Source organism: Otolemur garnettii, unplaced genomic scaffold, assembly GCF_000181295.1.
Source record: "Otolemur garnettii isolate 467f Iridium unplaced genomic scaffold, OtoGar3 scaffold00033, whole genome shotgun sequence".
NCBI classification, from domain to species: Eukaryota; Metazoa; Chordata; class Mammalia; order Primates; family Galagidae; genus Otolemur; species Otolemur garnettii.
Genome location: NW_003852428.1, coordinates 7,774,350 through 7,787,263, shown reverse-complemented (window position 1 = coordinate 7,787,263; position 12,914 = coordinate 7,774,350).

The window sequence follows — 12,914 nt, the reverse complement described above, 5'->3', positions numbered from 1 at the left end:
ACCAAATATAGGGAGAAGAAAGGGCAAAGAACCCTGCAAACTATGAGAATGGTCTCCAGTGGGGACATTCCCTATTCCGGCCTTTGACTATGTCTGGCCTCTGCCATTTGTCTGACCCTACTTTCCGTCTTCTCACAGCACTGCCAAGCAAACTGGACACCCAATATTGTTTGGGAGCCACCTGTGACAAGAATCAAACTGAAGGGAAAAAACTGTCCCCTAGGGAATCTAGCTGCTCTCCTAGGACCTCCAGAGACCTTGAATATGACAATGGTGTAGATGGCTCTCAAATCAGATGGCGATATCAGCTCTCAAATTTAGCCACTAAAAAAGTGAGCAACTCACTGAAAATGCTTATTGAAAGATTTTAAAAGACTGCTTATTCTTCCTCTACTGTCTAGATTCTAAAGAATTCAAACACTTCAGGAAACTTCTTGCCCCTACTCCAAATGTGCACATGCTAATCCCTAGAACATGTGCATATGTTCCTTGAAATGACCAAAGGAATTTTTCAGGTAGAATTAAGGTTACCTTGAAACAGAAGACTATTGTGGATTATCTGGCTGGGTCCAGTGCAAATATTCTCATGAGACAGAAGGGGAAGAGGAATGCAGAAGTTTTAGTAAAAGGAATACAAGGAGAGGAAAAGAGGAAGGGGAGATTAAAAGCATCAGAATTTAAGTCACCACCGCAGTGTGTGAAGATGAAAAATAAGAGGCAGAAGTCAGGCATGGAGACGGCCTCTAGAAGCTGGGAATGGCCTTCACCTGGGACAGCCAGCCAGGAAATGATTACCCGAGCCCTACAACTTCACAAACTATATTCTGCCAACAACCTAAATGTTCTCATAAATATATTCTTCCCTGGAGCTTCCAGAAAAGAATGTGGCCTTGCTAGCCCTTTGATTTCAGCAGAGTGATTGTGTATCAGAAATACGAGATGATAAATACATATCAGTTTAAGCTGCTAAATGTGTGGCAATTTGTTATGGCAACAATATAAAATGAATATACTTGAATTGAGGTTATTTTTTTCTGGATAACTTGTTATGCCTATAATATGCTAAATAACAAAGGAATAGTACTAATTAAAATATGAATGCTGGCTAACACAAGTTGGCATACATCCCATTTCTGTTTTGCTTGTATTACTTGTGACAATGCAGAAAGTATGATAACAAAAAACTTTATGAGATTAATGCATATTGAATAATTTAATACTGGTGTTATAGCAGAGATATTACTGTATTGAAGGAATGCACAATTCCATTTGTTCCAAAGTTTTAAAGCCCAAACGGTGTGCAATGGGGTCACCAAACGGTGGTCTTGATAATCCAGATAGCACACTTGTTTATGGTGTACAGTTTATCATGTCTAACAAACTCTCACTAAAATGAAATAGTGAAGCCAATTCTATTTTCTTACAATAATAAGTTTTGGTTTTACCTTCAGGGTTCGGGGCCAATTCACCCAAGTATAGATTGAAATGAACTTGAGGTCTTCAGATTTCTAAAGCTATGATACTGACGTTATTTCCTATGTGTGCTAGGTTGGGCTTTTTTGTGTTTCTTCATTTTCTGTGGTTTATATTATTTATATCATGCTTGTTGAAAATAAGGAACACTGGTTACTTTTTATTAGAGAAATAAATTGTTGCTGAGAAGAAGATATGGTACAGAATATTTAGCTCATTTTAGTTCATTTGTCTGGAATTATACTGTGAAATTGAACTATGTGAAGGCAGATTACTTGAAGTTGGTCCTCGTCGGAACATTAATAGGACATGAAATGGCACCAAATGTTACTATTTAAGGCTCAGTGTGTTTTCACTGCAGGCTGTGAAGCCAACAGGCTTTAGTTCCCACTTTATTTCCAAAACCACTAAGAACTTTAAAACATTTAAAAAGAGTTTGTTATTGCCCAGTTTATAGAAAAATACCACTATTACTTCCATTTTACATGTATTCTATTTCAACTATTTCTCATTTTGATCTCATCCTTTCAATGATTTATTCCTTCTAGGCAGAAAAAAAGAGCTATCAAAATAATTCCATCATTTTTTTTTATTTGCCTAGAATTCATTTCATTTCTAATCATATAGTAACATACATAAACAGACAATTGTTGAGGAGATCAATCCTCAACAATTTAACTTTGAAGATAGATATAAAAACTTTCCAGACTTGGGCGGCGCCTATGGCTCAAAGGAGTAGGGTGCCAGCCACCTATGCCAGAGGTGGCAAGTTCAAGCCCAGCCCTGGCCAAAAACTGCAAAACTCACACACACAAAAAACAAACAACCCCACCCCCCAAACTTTCCAGACTTAAATAGTGTCAATGTTTTACAAATAAATGATAACTACAAAATTTTATGATTATTGTATAACTGGGAATTGTTTCTTGAAATCAAAATATTAGGTAGAATTCAATTGGAAAATCACCAGGCCAATTAAACCACACAGCTAATTTGGGTACACTGAGGTCAACGTGAATATAAGGTTAGCAATACTTTAAAGCACAATTGTTTTGTTATTATTTTAAAATAACAACAGCAAACATTTGCTAACAGTTTGTTGGCAAAAGATACTCTGCCAAATATTTTCAACTTTAGTGAATAAATACTCATGTAAAAGCAATACGTCACTTATATACAAACGAACAGCACAAAAAATGAGAAACTGAGTCCTGTCCCAGTTTCAGTATTTCTTTCACCATATCATATATATGTATTCACATGTTAATTTTTAAGCACCCCTAGTACTTAACTGTGCGCAATGAATCTGTGTTTATATTCTCACATGTCTTTAATTCATGGAATGTACATCAAATGGGGAATTATACCAGTATTGTGATTTTACTTCAATGTAGTTTTTAACGAAATCACTCTTCTCATCAAATGATACAAATTTACAATATACAATGCCAAGGAGGAAGATCCCAGAACAGGAGTTTGGAGACCTGGGTCCGAAGATGACCTACTAGTAGCCCACTGTTGGGCTTCAGTCTCCATGAAGAGCAGGAGTTTGGAGACCTGGGTCCTGAGACGACCTTCTACTAGTAGCCCACTGACCTTGGGCTTCAGTCTCCATGAAGTTTCTGCCTATGAGGGTACCTGAGAGTGAAGCATAAAAACTTAGTGGTATCTCAGCAAATAGATTATAATTTTTATCCTATGACTAGTCTGATCTCCCAAGGTGTGGAGTTGGAATAATTATTGCAACTTCCCAGTAGCAAGAACCATCTAGGATATTTGTTAACAGAATGGATATCAAGTCTCTCTTCTGGAGAACTGATTCAGTGTATTTGGCATGCTTGAGGAGTCTTATTCTAACCAGTCCAGCGATCTGTAGCATTTTCAAATTTGGGATTGGCTGGTGTTGTTTCTTCTGATGTTACTGAGAGCCCAAGGTCTGGAGGGCTCCAGCAGAGATCCCGGTCTAGTCACTAAACAGAAGGGTAAATGCAGAGTGTTTCACTGGGGTGACACCTGGGAAGCCTCTCTTCTCAGTGTGGTGTCCAAAAGCCTCAGAATGGGGTAGGCAGTTCTGCCCCTGACCCTCACGCCAGCTTCCCATGCCAGGGTTCTCAGCATAGGGCCATGGCACATTCCCATGAATGGACATGGGTGGAAAAAGAAAATGAGAGGACATGGGGACAAGGGTGGCCTAGGAGGGGACAGTTGGGGAAATTCCAGTGCTTAGGCCCTCTAGACCACTCTCACCTTAATGGATCTGAATTACCCACTAAGTACAGACCATCCAACAATCTCTTCCTGCAAAGAGATGGAAAAGAAACTACATTCTCCTACATTTAGTATGTACTCACCTAATCAAGAGATAATTATATATGCCCTTGGTAACAAATTGAGGAGCTCTAATGGAAAGAATTCAGAGTCTATTTTCCCAAACTCTTTGTTTATAAAGTATACAAGATATTCTTGCAAGTTGCCATTTGCAAGAATATTCTTGTCTCGGCATATTTTTATATATATATATATATATATACACATATATACATAATATTCATACTCTTGTCTCTAGCATATATATATTTAGTGACAGAGTCTTACTTTGTTGCTCTTGGTAGAGTGCCATGGTGTCACAGCTCACAGCAAGTTCCAGCTCTTGGGCTCAGGCAATTGTCTTACCTCAGCCTCCCAAGTAGCTGGGACTACAGGCACCTGGCTATTTCTTGTTGCGGTTTGGCCAGGGCTGGGGTTCGAGCACATCACCCTCAGTATATGGGACCAGCACCCCACTCAATGAGCCACAGGAACCACCCAGGAGCATATTTTTTTTAAACTATAAAGTGTGACCAAAATGCATAATTGTAAAAAGGGAAAGAAATAGTTCTTTCGTTTTTGTAAAAATAAGTTCTATTTTAAAAGTCTCATATATTGCTTCTCCAAATTTTGATTTTTGGACATTAACTGGTTTTCTTGAATGATAATACTGTTCATGGTAAGAAATTGTGTAATTTACAGATCCAGGAGAAGCAATCTCTGTCTTTTTTGCTGTTATAATTTGTATTTTTATGTTATTTAGAGAGTTCAATAAGAGGGAAGTAATAAAAGAAGATAATTTAAGGGGATTAATCATTTTCCAAATGCCAGAGGCTAAATTATAATCAAATTTTTATACATTTTCCTAATTAAAACTTAGAAACAGGCTAAAAATTATGTGGAATGTAGAGTGTTCTTAATAGGCTAGACACATGTAATTGCTTCTAGTACCTGTAATCACCTGGCAGCATCATTTGCATGGATTAGAATGAAGACAAATGATCTGGAGAAGCATCAGGATTCCAACAATCTTTCTGTATTTTCACACCAATGTTCAAGTCTCTTGAAACACTGCAATTTGTTACCACAATAATAGCCTTATAACAATTTATCAAAAAAGATTAAGTATAATTGATGACACTATTATATTAAATAGCAGTAAAGTAATCTACTAGTTATTTATAGGGCAAATTATAGAGATAAAAACAAATTTCTTTTCAGAAAAGTTAACAAAATCCTATTGTGTTCAATAAAGTATGGAAGGAAATAAAACACAGTTGTTCCTTTTAAAAAATGTACATGGTAGGGTAAGATTTTTCCAACAATAAAGAAATCTGTTAACAGTACAGGACAATGTTGAGAAAACAGATGAGTATAAAGACACAATTAATTCTTTTATAATACTTGGGAGAGTTATACATGATACTATTTGGAATGCTTATTCTGGTCTCCAGTTTTGGTATCAGAAATTTTAGCTAGTATGTTACCTAATTCAGGGATTAGTCAGAGAAGCTATTCTAACTGGGATGAGTTCTGGAAGTTTCCATCAATAGAATAAACTACTCGTTAGTATATTATATGTAGCATTTTATTCACTGCAGTGAGTTAAATTTTCTTTGTATTCAGCCATGTTTTTAATTCTTCTTTCTCTTTAATATTTTAATTGGAAATCAAGAAAGCCTTTAAGAAAAATATCTAGCCCATGTAGTAATCTTTTTATCTTGACCTTAAAAACCTTGTTGGCTTAAAATATTTTTAAGAGAATAACGATAATCCATTTTAAACTTCCATTTTTTTCTAGTCTTTTCCCTGAACTTAATGGAGCTATGTTCCATTTTTTTTTGTTTCTTTCTCCTCAAAAGTTGGCCATATTTTTCTTCATCTAACAACTGGTCTTGGGGTGGACTGCTCTCCATTAAGACTCATGTCTCTTCCACTTCCAAAATGTGCAGCCATGCTTCTCACTCTCTCTTGTGCCAGGATTAAAGTCTGGTGCCACATCACATACAATATGGTAATAAAAACCATATACAAACTAAAGTTTAAAGTATTTTTATTGTTGTTGTTGTTTTCTGTTAGCTACTTCATTTCAGTAAGCAAAACAGGAAAGAGAAGAGATGAACAGGAGGCCTTTTGGTAGACATCTCCACTCTTAGCCTCTTTTTCCATGTGGAATTCTAGAAAATACACAGTTCGCTTTAAAGATTGAAACTATAGATTTATTTCTCAAGAATTCAGCAAGATACTGGTAATCTTTGGGAGAAGAAAAATCCCAAGGACAGCAGAAAGGATTTCAGGGTGAGACCACATTGTGAAATCTCACTGTGTCTTTACTTTAGAGTTCTATCTCCCCTTGTTACTTCCTTTTTATGTGGTGCCTGCTTGGCTTGCCTTTGACCTGATCTATGTTCAGTCCAGAAATCTTTATTATCTATGTCAAGATCATAAATTGAGCCATTCTGGACATCTACCTTCTCCATTACCACTCGTTTGTCATTAATATTTTATCTACAAGACCCATCATGGGATTAGACACTGTATTTTAATTCCTAGACTAGGTCAAGTTAATGTAGACGTCTCACATTCTAGGAGATGAGTTTTTACTGCTAGATTTGTATTCTGTTATTATGGCTCTTATGTATAAAGATCGATTTTTTTGGAAATGGTGTACAAAGCATGGGCTGAACGTGCATGGGTTTTCACACACATGTATTTATCTCGAGTCAGAACTCCGAGTTAGGAGGTGAGGGAAGGTAAGTGCAGTGTACCTTTCTCCTCTGTGATGCTCCTCAGTTAGTTAAAGAAAATCTATCCCCATTAGCTTCTCTGAGAGAGAATCACCACTCGAGCTGATTCAACAAAGCCCATACTCTTCAGGCTCTCTCAGTAAAGACCAAAGATAATGAACTCAGAATTTAATGATTTGTTAAATTAGGACACTTGGACAATTATAATTATTAGCTTAACCACATGAAATTGCTGACTTTGTATTCAATATTGGACAAGTAACAATAATTCCAAAGAGTTTAAATCAATCGATCAAAAATGAAATCACTTTTTAGAGTAAAATAACATGACAAAAACTTGAGGGTTAAGGAATTGTTTTAGATGCCTAATATAGCAAGAAACTTGCCTATGTCTGTGTGTATATAATTTATATATAATATCTGCATAATATCTTGCAATTCTACTTTAACATTTGAAGGTGAATTTTTACCTACAATTTTCTTTCATATAAAAAGTGTTTGGAGTGTTGTAACTTCATCAAATCTAAAATGCTATGGCTTGTAAAAAGCTACTTTGTTCATTAAAAATAAGAAAACTATTTATTCTTTGCATTATAGAAGCAGAGCATTTACAACACAACAGTTTTTGAAAAATGACTCCTCTGTTTTTCAAGGATATTGTTCCAAGACAGTGATTCCCCATTTCACATTTTTGAAGCTCATCAAGTGCACATTCTTGATTTTTATTCAAGGGGTAACTTATATGCATTATACAGTTAACATCTAAACAAGTTAGTTTACAAACCAATAAGGATTCTTAAAAAGCACAGATATCAATTCAAAGAGAAATTTAAGTTTGGGATTAGTGAAAAGACACTATATATTCCACACAGTATGTAAATTTAGATAAAATTAAATATCAGGCCAATACTGGCTCAAGATAATGTGAAGGCAATTAGTTTCATATACACATTATAACCCTTGATATATTTAGTGTAGTAAAGTAAGGGAAATACATGCTAAATTAAAAATAACAAGAAAACACCTTCTACTGAGAAAAAGTAGAATAGTTTTTACAGCTTAAATATCAGGATTTCTTAAAATTAAATATTAAAAAAATATGTGAAAGCATATAATCTACATTTTTATACATTATTATAAAATGAATAGAAGTCAGAGTCATTTTTTCCAACTTCTCTTATAAGAATTATGTGTATTAGATCTTACAAATGGATTTTTATACACATATAAACATAATTGTTATGAATTGCAGCTAAATAAAATTCTTACAGGGAACTTTGAAGTTAAATTGTTTTTCTGTTAACTACTCCTTGTATGTTAATTAATAAGGTATACATTTAAACAGATTTCTGCTACTCATCTCAAATGTAGAATAGTGTTAATAAAATCCAGAGGTGAAATCTTTCTAAAAAGCCATAACAATGATTTTCCATGTGGCATCATCAACTTTTTAAAAAAATGTAAAAATCAGATATCAGAAATGTACTTAGATAGCCGTATAAATTGTAGCATTTTAAATGAGTATAAAAATACAGATTTAATTGAATTGAATATGTGGAATGAGTGGAGGGGGACATCATTCTTAGAGAAAGGAAAAACTGCAAATAAAATGTTTAAATTATTAAATAGTATTTGATTGTTGTTACTAGTACTGGTGTTGTTGTCTTGGTACTATTTATAATTTTTAGAAATATTTTCTTAGAGTCATTTTGTTAAAAACTATAATTGTTAGAGAAGAGAAAGCAGGTGCTATTATTATAAAACATTATGCAAAAATACCAAACTCTAATACATAATTTAAAATATTAGTGTGAATCATGCTGTTACCTCCAAAATGGAGGGATTTGTTTGTTTAGTGGATATCAAGTCATCAGACACAGCCAAGTTAATTATAGCAAGGAAATTTGTATTACTCGGTACAAGTAAGGAGTACATTTGGAATAGTTCCCAAACCAGTGCATCCCTGAGCAAGAGGGTTGGACTGGCTTACAGTGGGCTTAATCTTATAGGCTGTTGTGATGGAGTGAAGCCAGGAAACATGTTTTGACTGGATCCCGCCATGGCATGATGTCAGGGCTTACACAGATTGTCTCCTGGGTCCTGGCTCCCACTTCTTAATTCAGTCCCTGCATCTCAGACCGGGCACTCAGACCAAGGGTGGCATGCTGTCATCTAGACTTGCTCAGGTTACCTAGTCTTCAACCTGGGGCTCCGTCACAATTGAAAAACAACAAGTAACTTTGGTATAGAAACGTTGAGCCAGATTGTTCTGGTGTCGTTACAATCCATTTAAGTAAAATTCAAAAGGATATAATTTATTATGTTTTTCATGCCCACTGAAAGCTTGGTTGGCAGCTTGATGTCTTTGTAGGTGGAACAAATGTAACATACAACCTGAGTACCTAAATTAAATTGCCTACAGCCGTCTTTCAAGTGAGAGAGACCAAAGTTCTGTGAAGAAAGTGTGATCTTACATGTGACATAAGGAAAGTAACGTGTGAGTTTGTGACACTTGCTATTCCAGAAGAGAGAAAATTTTAAAGAACAACAACATGCAGACAAAAGCCCAAAAAATTAAATGGGTTCCTACTAGCCAAATTTGTATCAAATTGAATATCAGAAAGAAAATAATGGCTATAGTGAAGTAGCATATTGATCCTGGGACAAGCTTGAGACTCTACTAGCATTGAAAAAGGTAAAATTTAACAAAAATTATCCCAAGGTAAAAGTTAGAAGAGGATATTTTGTCTTCTAATCTCATTTCTTGGTAATACTGGTAATCTTGACTCTTTCTATAAAGGAGTTCAGGATGTGCTACCCTCAACTATGACACTTTGGCATTTGAACAAACAGTCAAAGCAGGATGATTGCTGTGGATTTCTCCCCTGGAACGATTATAAACCTAGAAAGGTCATGCTCCAGTCTTCTGCTCCTTTCCTCTGAAGACTCTTGTTCAAGAGATGCCCTTCCTGTGTACTACAGGAAGGATTATTTTCATTTGTTAAGACACAGGGACATGGAGAAGAATATGGACAATCAGACTTTGCTGCCTTCTCCCGTAGTTTAATACAACTAGATTACACCCCCTTGGACTAACTACGCATCTTCACAACTGTACACCTGTTTTTCAAACCAAAGCATAGAAGTAGGCAAGTTTACCTCTTTTGTGAGGTTCTGCATTTCCTTACAAAGACACCTGTGTCACATAAAACTTGTATTAAATTTGTGTGCTTTCTTCTGTTAATCTGCCTTTCATTATATCAACCTTAACCATGGACCTAGACATCAGTGAGAAAAGATGTTTCTAATTCCCTACATCTGTATAAATTAACAAGAACCCCAATTGAATTATATTTTCTGATCCAAAGACCATGACATAATAATGCACTCTCTATAAACATAAGTCAAAACCACATGAATACATAATATACAATCTGTAGTCTAATTATACTCTTTAAAGGCTAAAATCATGACATTTATACAGATATAACAATGAACATATGTTGAAGAATATTCATCTACTCATAAATCAATGAGAAAACCAGGCAGATGTTATAACCAACTGGTTCAAAAGACAATTCAAAGAACAGACAAGTAGATACATCAGCAATATTGAATGACTATGTAAATGGAGAAAACCTATTTTTTCACAGTGTGAGAGGGAAGAAAATAACCTTTACAGAACAGAAAATGAATGTTTATAGACAAGAATTATATTGGAAAAAATTTTTTTAAAAATCTAGGATCAGAGGAAAAAGTGTCTTCTCATTACTCTGTTATTGGCAATTTTCAGAGATGCAAAATAGCTCACAGCTAATGGAAGAGTAGAATCAGATAATCTGGAGGATGTCCCCTCTCATATTAACTAGAATTAATTACAAAACTCTAGAATTAACCACGATACTATTTTTGCCTCCAATTATTAATATGTATAAATTCATAAAATACAACATTTTATTAGGTTTAAAGAAATTTCTAAATGGATGGAAAAGATATTCATACATTTGAATAGCTCATCAATTCTGGAGGTCTTTCTAGTTAAATGGCAAATAGATTTATGTATTTTAAATCTATTTTCAAATTCAATCGAATGATTTACTTGGGTGAAAACATGGCAATTTTGATCGTAGACAGGTAAAATATCTGGTAAATAACAAACCTTTGGGATATATGATCCACAGTGTTATGCTTTGAGGAGGTGAAAAATATTGATTTTTGTATATATTTGTAAGGTGTAAAAAATTGGATTATCACACTAACAGCTTTTTAACTCTAATTCAAAAGGCACAATCATGTAATTAAAGCAGAATGAGAATTTAGTTTAAAAATTGTATCTTTTTTGTACTCTCCTATTCATCTGAAATTTTAAAAAATATGCCTTTACACGATACTGCACAACAGCATCAGTTTATTTGCATGCACATTTCAAAATTATTAAAATTACAAGAGTTATTTAATACATAGGAATTTTTAAGTTAGACAATGAAAATATGTTTAAAAAAATCCTAAACATTATTAAAAAGTCTCTTGAAAGTGGTTATTTAAATTGTTACACTTCTAAGTGTGGGGGAGATCTCAAGCTGAATTTGGAAGCTTGGAAGGAAAGCTGTTCACTTCGCTGTAAGCATTTTAGTTTAGAGGAAGGAAGGGTTAGCTGATGGAATCCAAATTTGACTGATAACCAACATGGAGTCTCCAAAACCTGCCGAGGAACACATCCACAAAATCATCTTACGTCTCCTGAGATGGACTGAGGAAGCACCTCCCATGAGATTGGTAGAGACTTTGATTTAGTACTTTGAATGCTGCCTTGTAGGAAGACTATTCAGACTCAGCTGAATCTTCCTGCAACACAGTAGTAGATGGCTATTCCTCTCTGAGTCCTTGCAGAGCCAGCCATCAAGTCTACCTTCCTTAACCCCACCGTTACAAGTAGACTCAGAGACATACCAAATGTTCCAAATAATTCCATGAACTATGAGACCAAAAGGGAGTCAAAAATTAGAAATGATAAAGACCCACTCACTCTTACCCTCTTATAAGTATCCACATACATTAGTACTTGCACATTTAAGTGTCTGTCCCTATCACACAAGATCCTCCGGCCACCAGAAGAGCCTTTCACAGCCTGCTCAAGTCACTTATGTCAAAAACTATTTCACTTTTTTGTGCCATGAGAAAAATCTCAGTGTAAAATAAAAGAGTTCTCAGAAAGAGGTCCTATTAGATTGTTGTTAATTTCTGTAAGCTAGTTCTGAACCAACGTGTATGAAATATGTTTGTAATAGCAAAGTATTAAGAGTTAGTTCAGCTCCTGGAGGATTTTCTTTGCACTCTATGGAACAGGTAGAGAACTAGACTTGATTTAAAAATTTAATATGCACTATTTATTCCCACAATGGAAGCTCAAGCATCATTAAAAATGATGCTTCTACTTCTATACTCTTACAACATTGTCTTGCAAATACATATGATGGCCTTTATAAATGTCTCCACAAAAGAGCATATGTAACCCAGTCAGCGGTGTCACAGTTCAGAAAGACTGAAGTGCTCTCTTTTTGAAGTATTTTATATCGTATGTAACATTATTTTTCTTGTTTTCATTGAAAACAAAAAAGCTTTGATTTTAAGAGTAGAATTGATTTTCAGAAAAAGCTTAACATGATTTCAAGTGAATTTGTTGTGTCAGAGTGATATAAATTCTCAAAATTGACAATAAGACAAGTACACTGTTTTTTCCCAAGTTGTTTATACTAAACCATGAAAACAAAATCTATTTTTCAACTCTACGAAACTTTTATGTATAGTGTTATAAATTGACTGGTTTATATGGAGGTTGTCTAGGGTAGATAAACTCAGTTTATGAATGATCATTAAACCTGAGTTATGTGTCTCTACTCAGTTATAGCTATTTTTCTTAAATAATAATTTTGAACTAGGTTGCCAAAATTTCTTTCATCTTAAAATTTGACAGGTTTTATTGTTGCAGGTTTTGAGAATTCTCCTTTGTTCTAGAAATAATTCTATATGTTTACCATTGTCTGAATACTTTTCCAAACTCTTTTTAATCATTTAAGTAACCCAAATTTCAGCATAACACTAGAATTATGATAGAATTCGCTAAAAGCACATTTCACAGCATTAGGCCAATTATCTATTCACTCATATATTGATTCAAGTTAAGTTAAGTCTGCCTGTTGTTTCCTCTTTTAATTTTCTTGTACTTTAGCCAATAAAAAAGAACACTTGTACTAAATATTATGCATATCAATATATATTTCTAAGGAATATTATATATGTAACTATTGAAACCCTAAAAATATATAGTGTCCTGATATGTATGTAATTTATAAAGTTAGAAATAACCAGGAAGGCTGATAGAAAAGG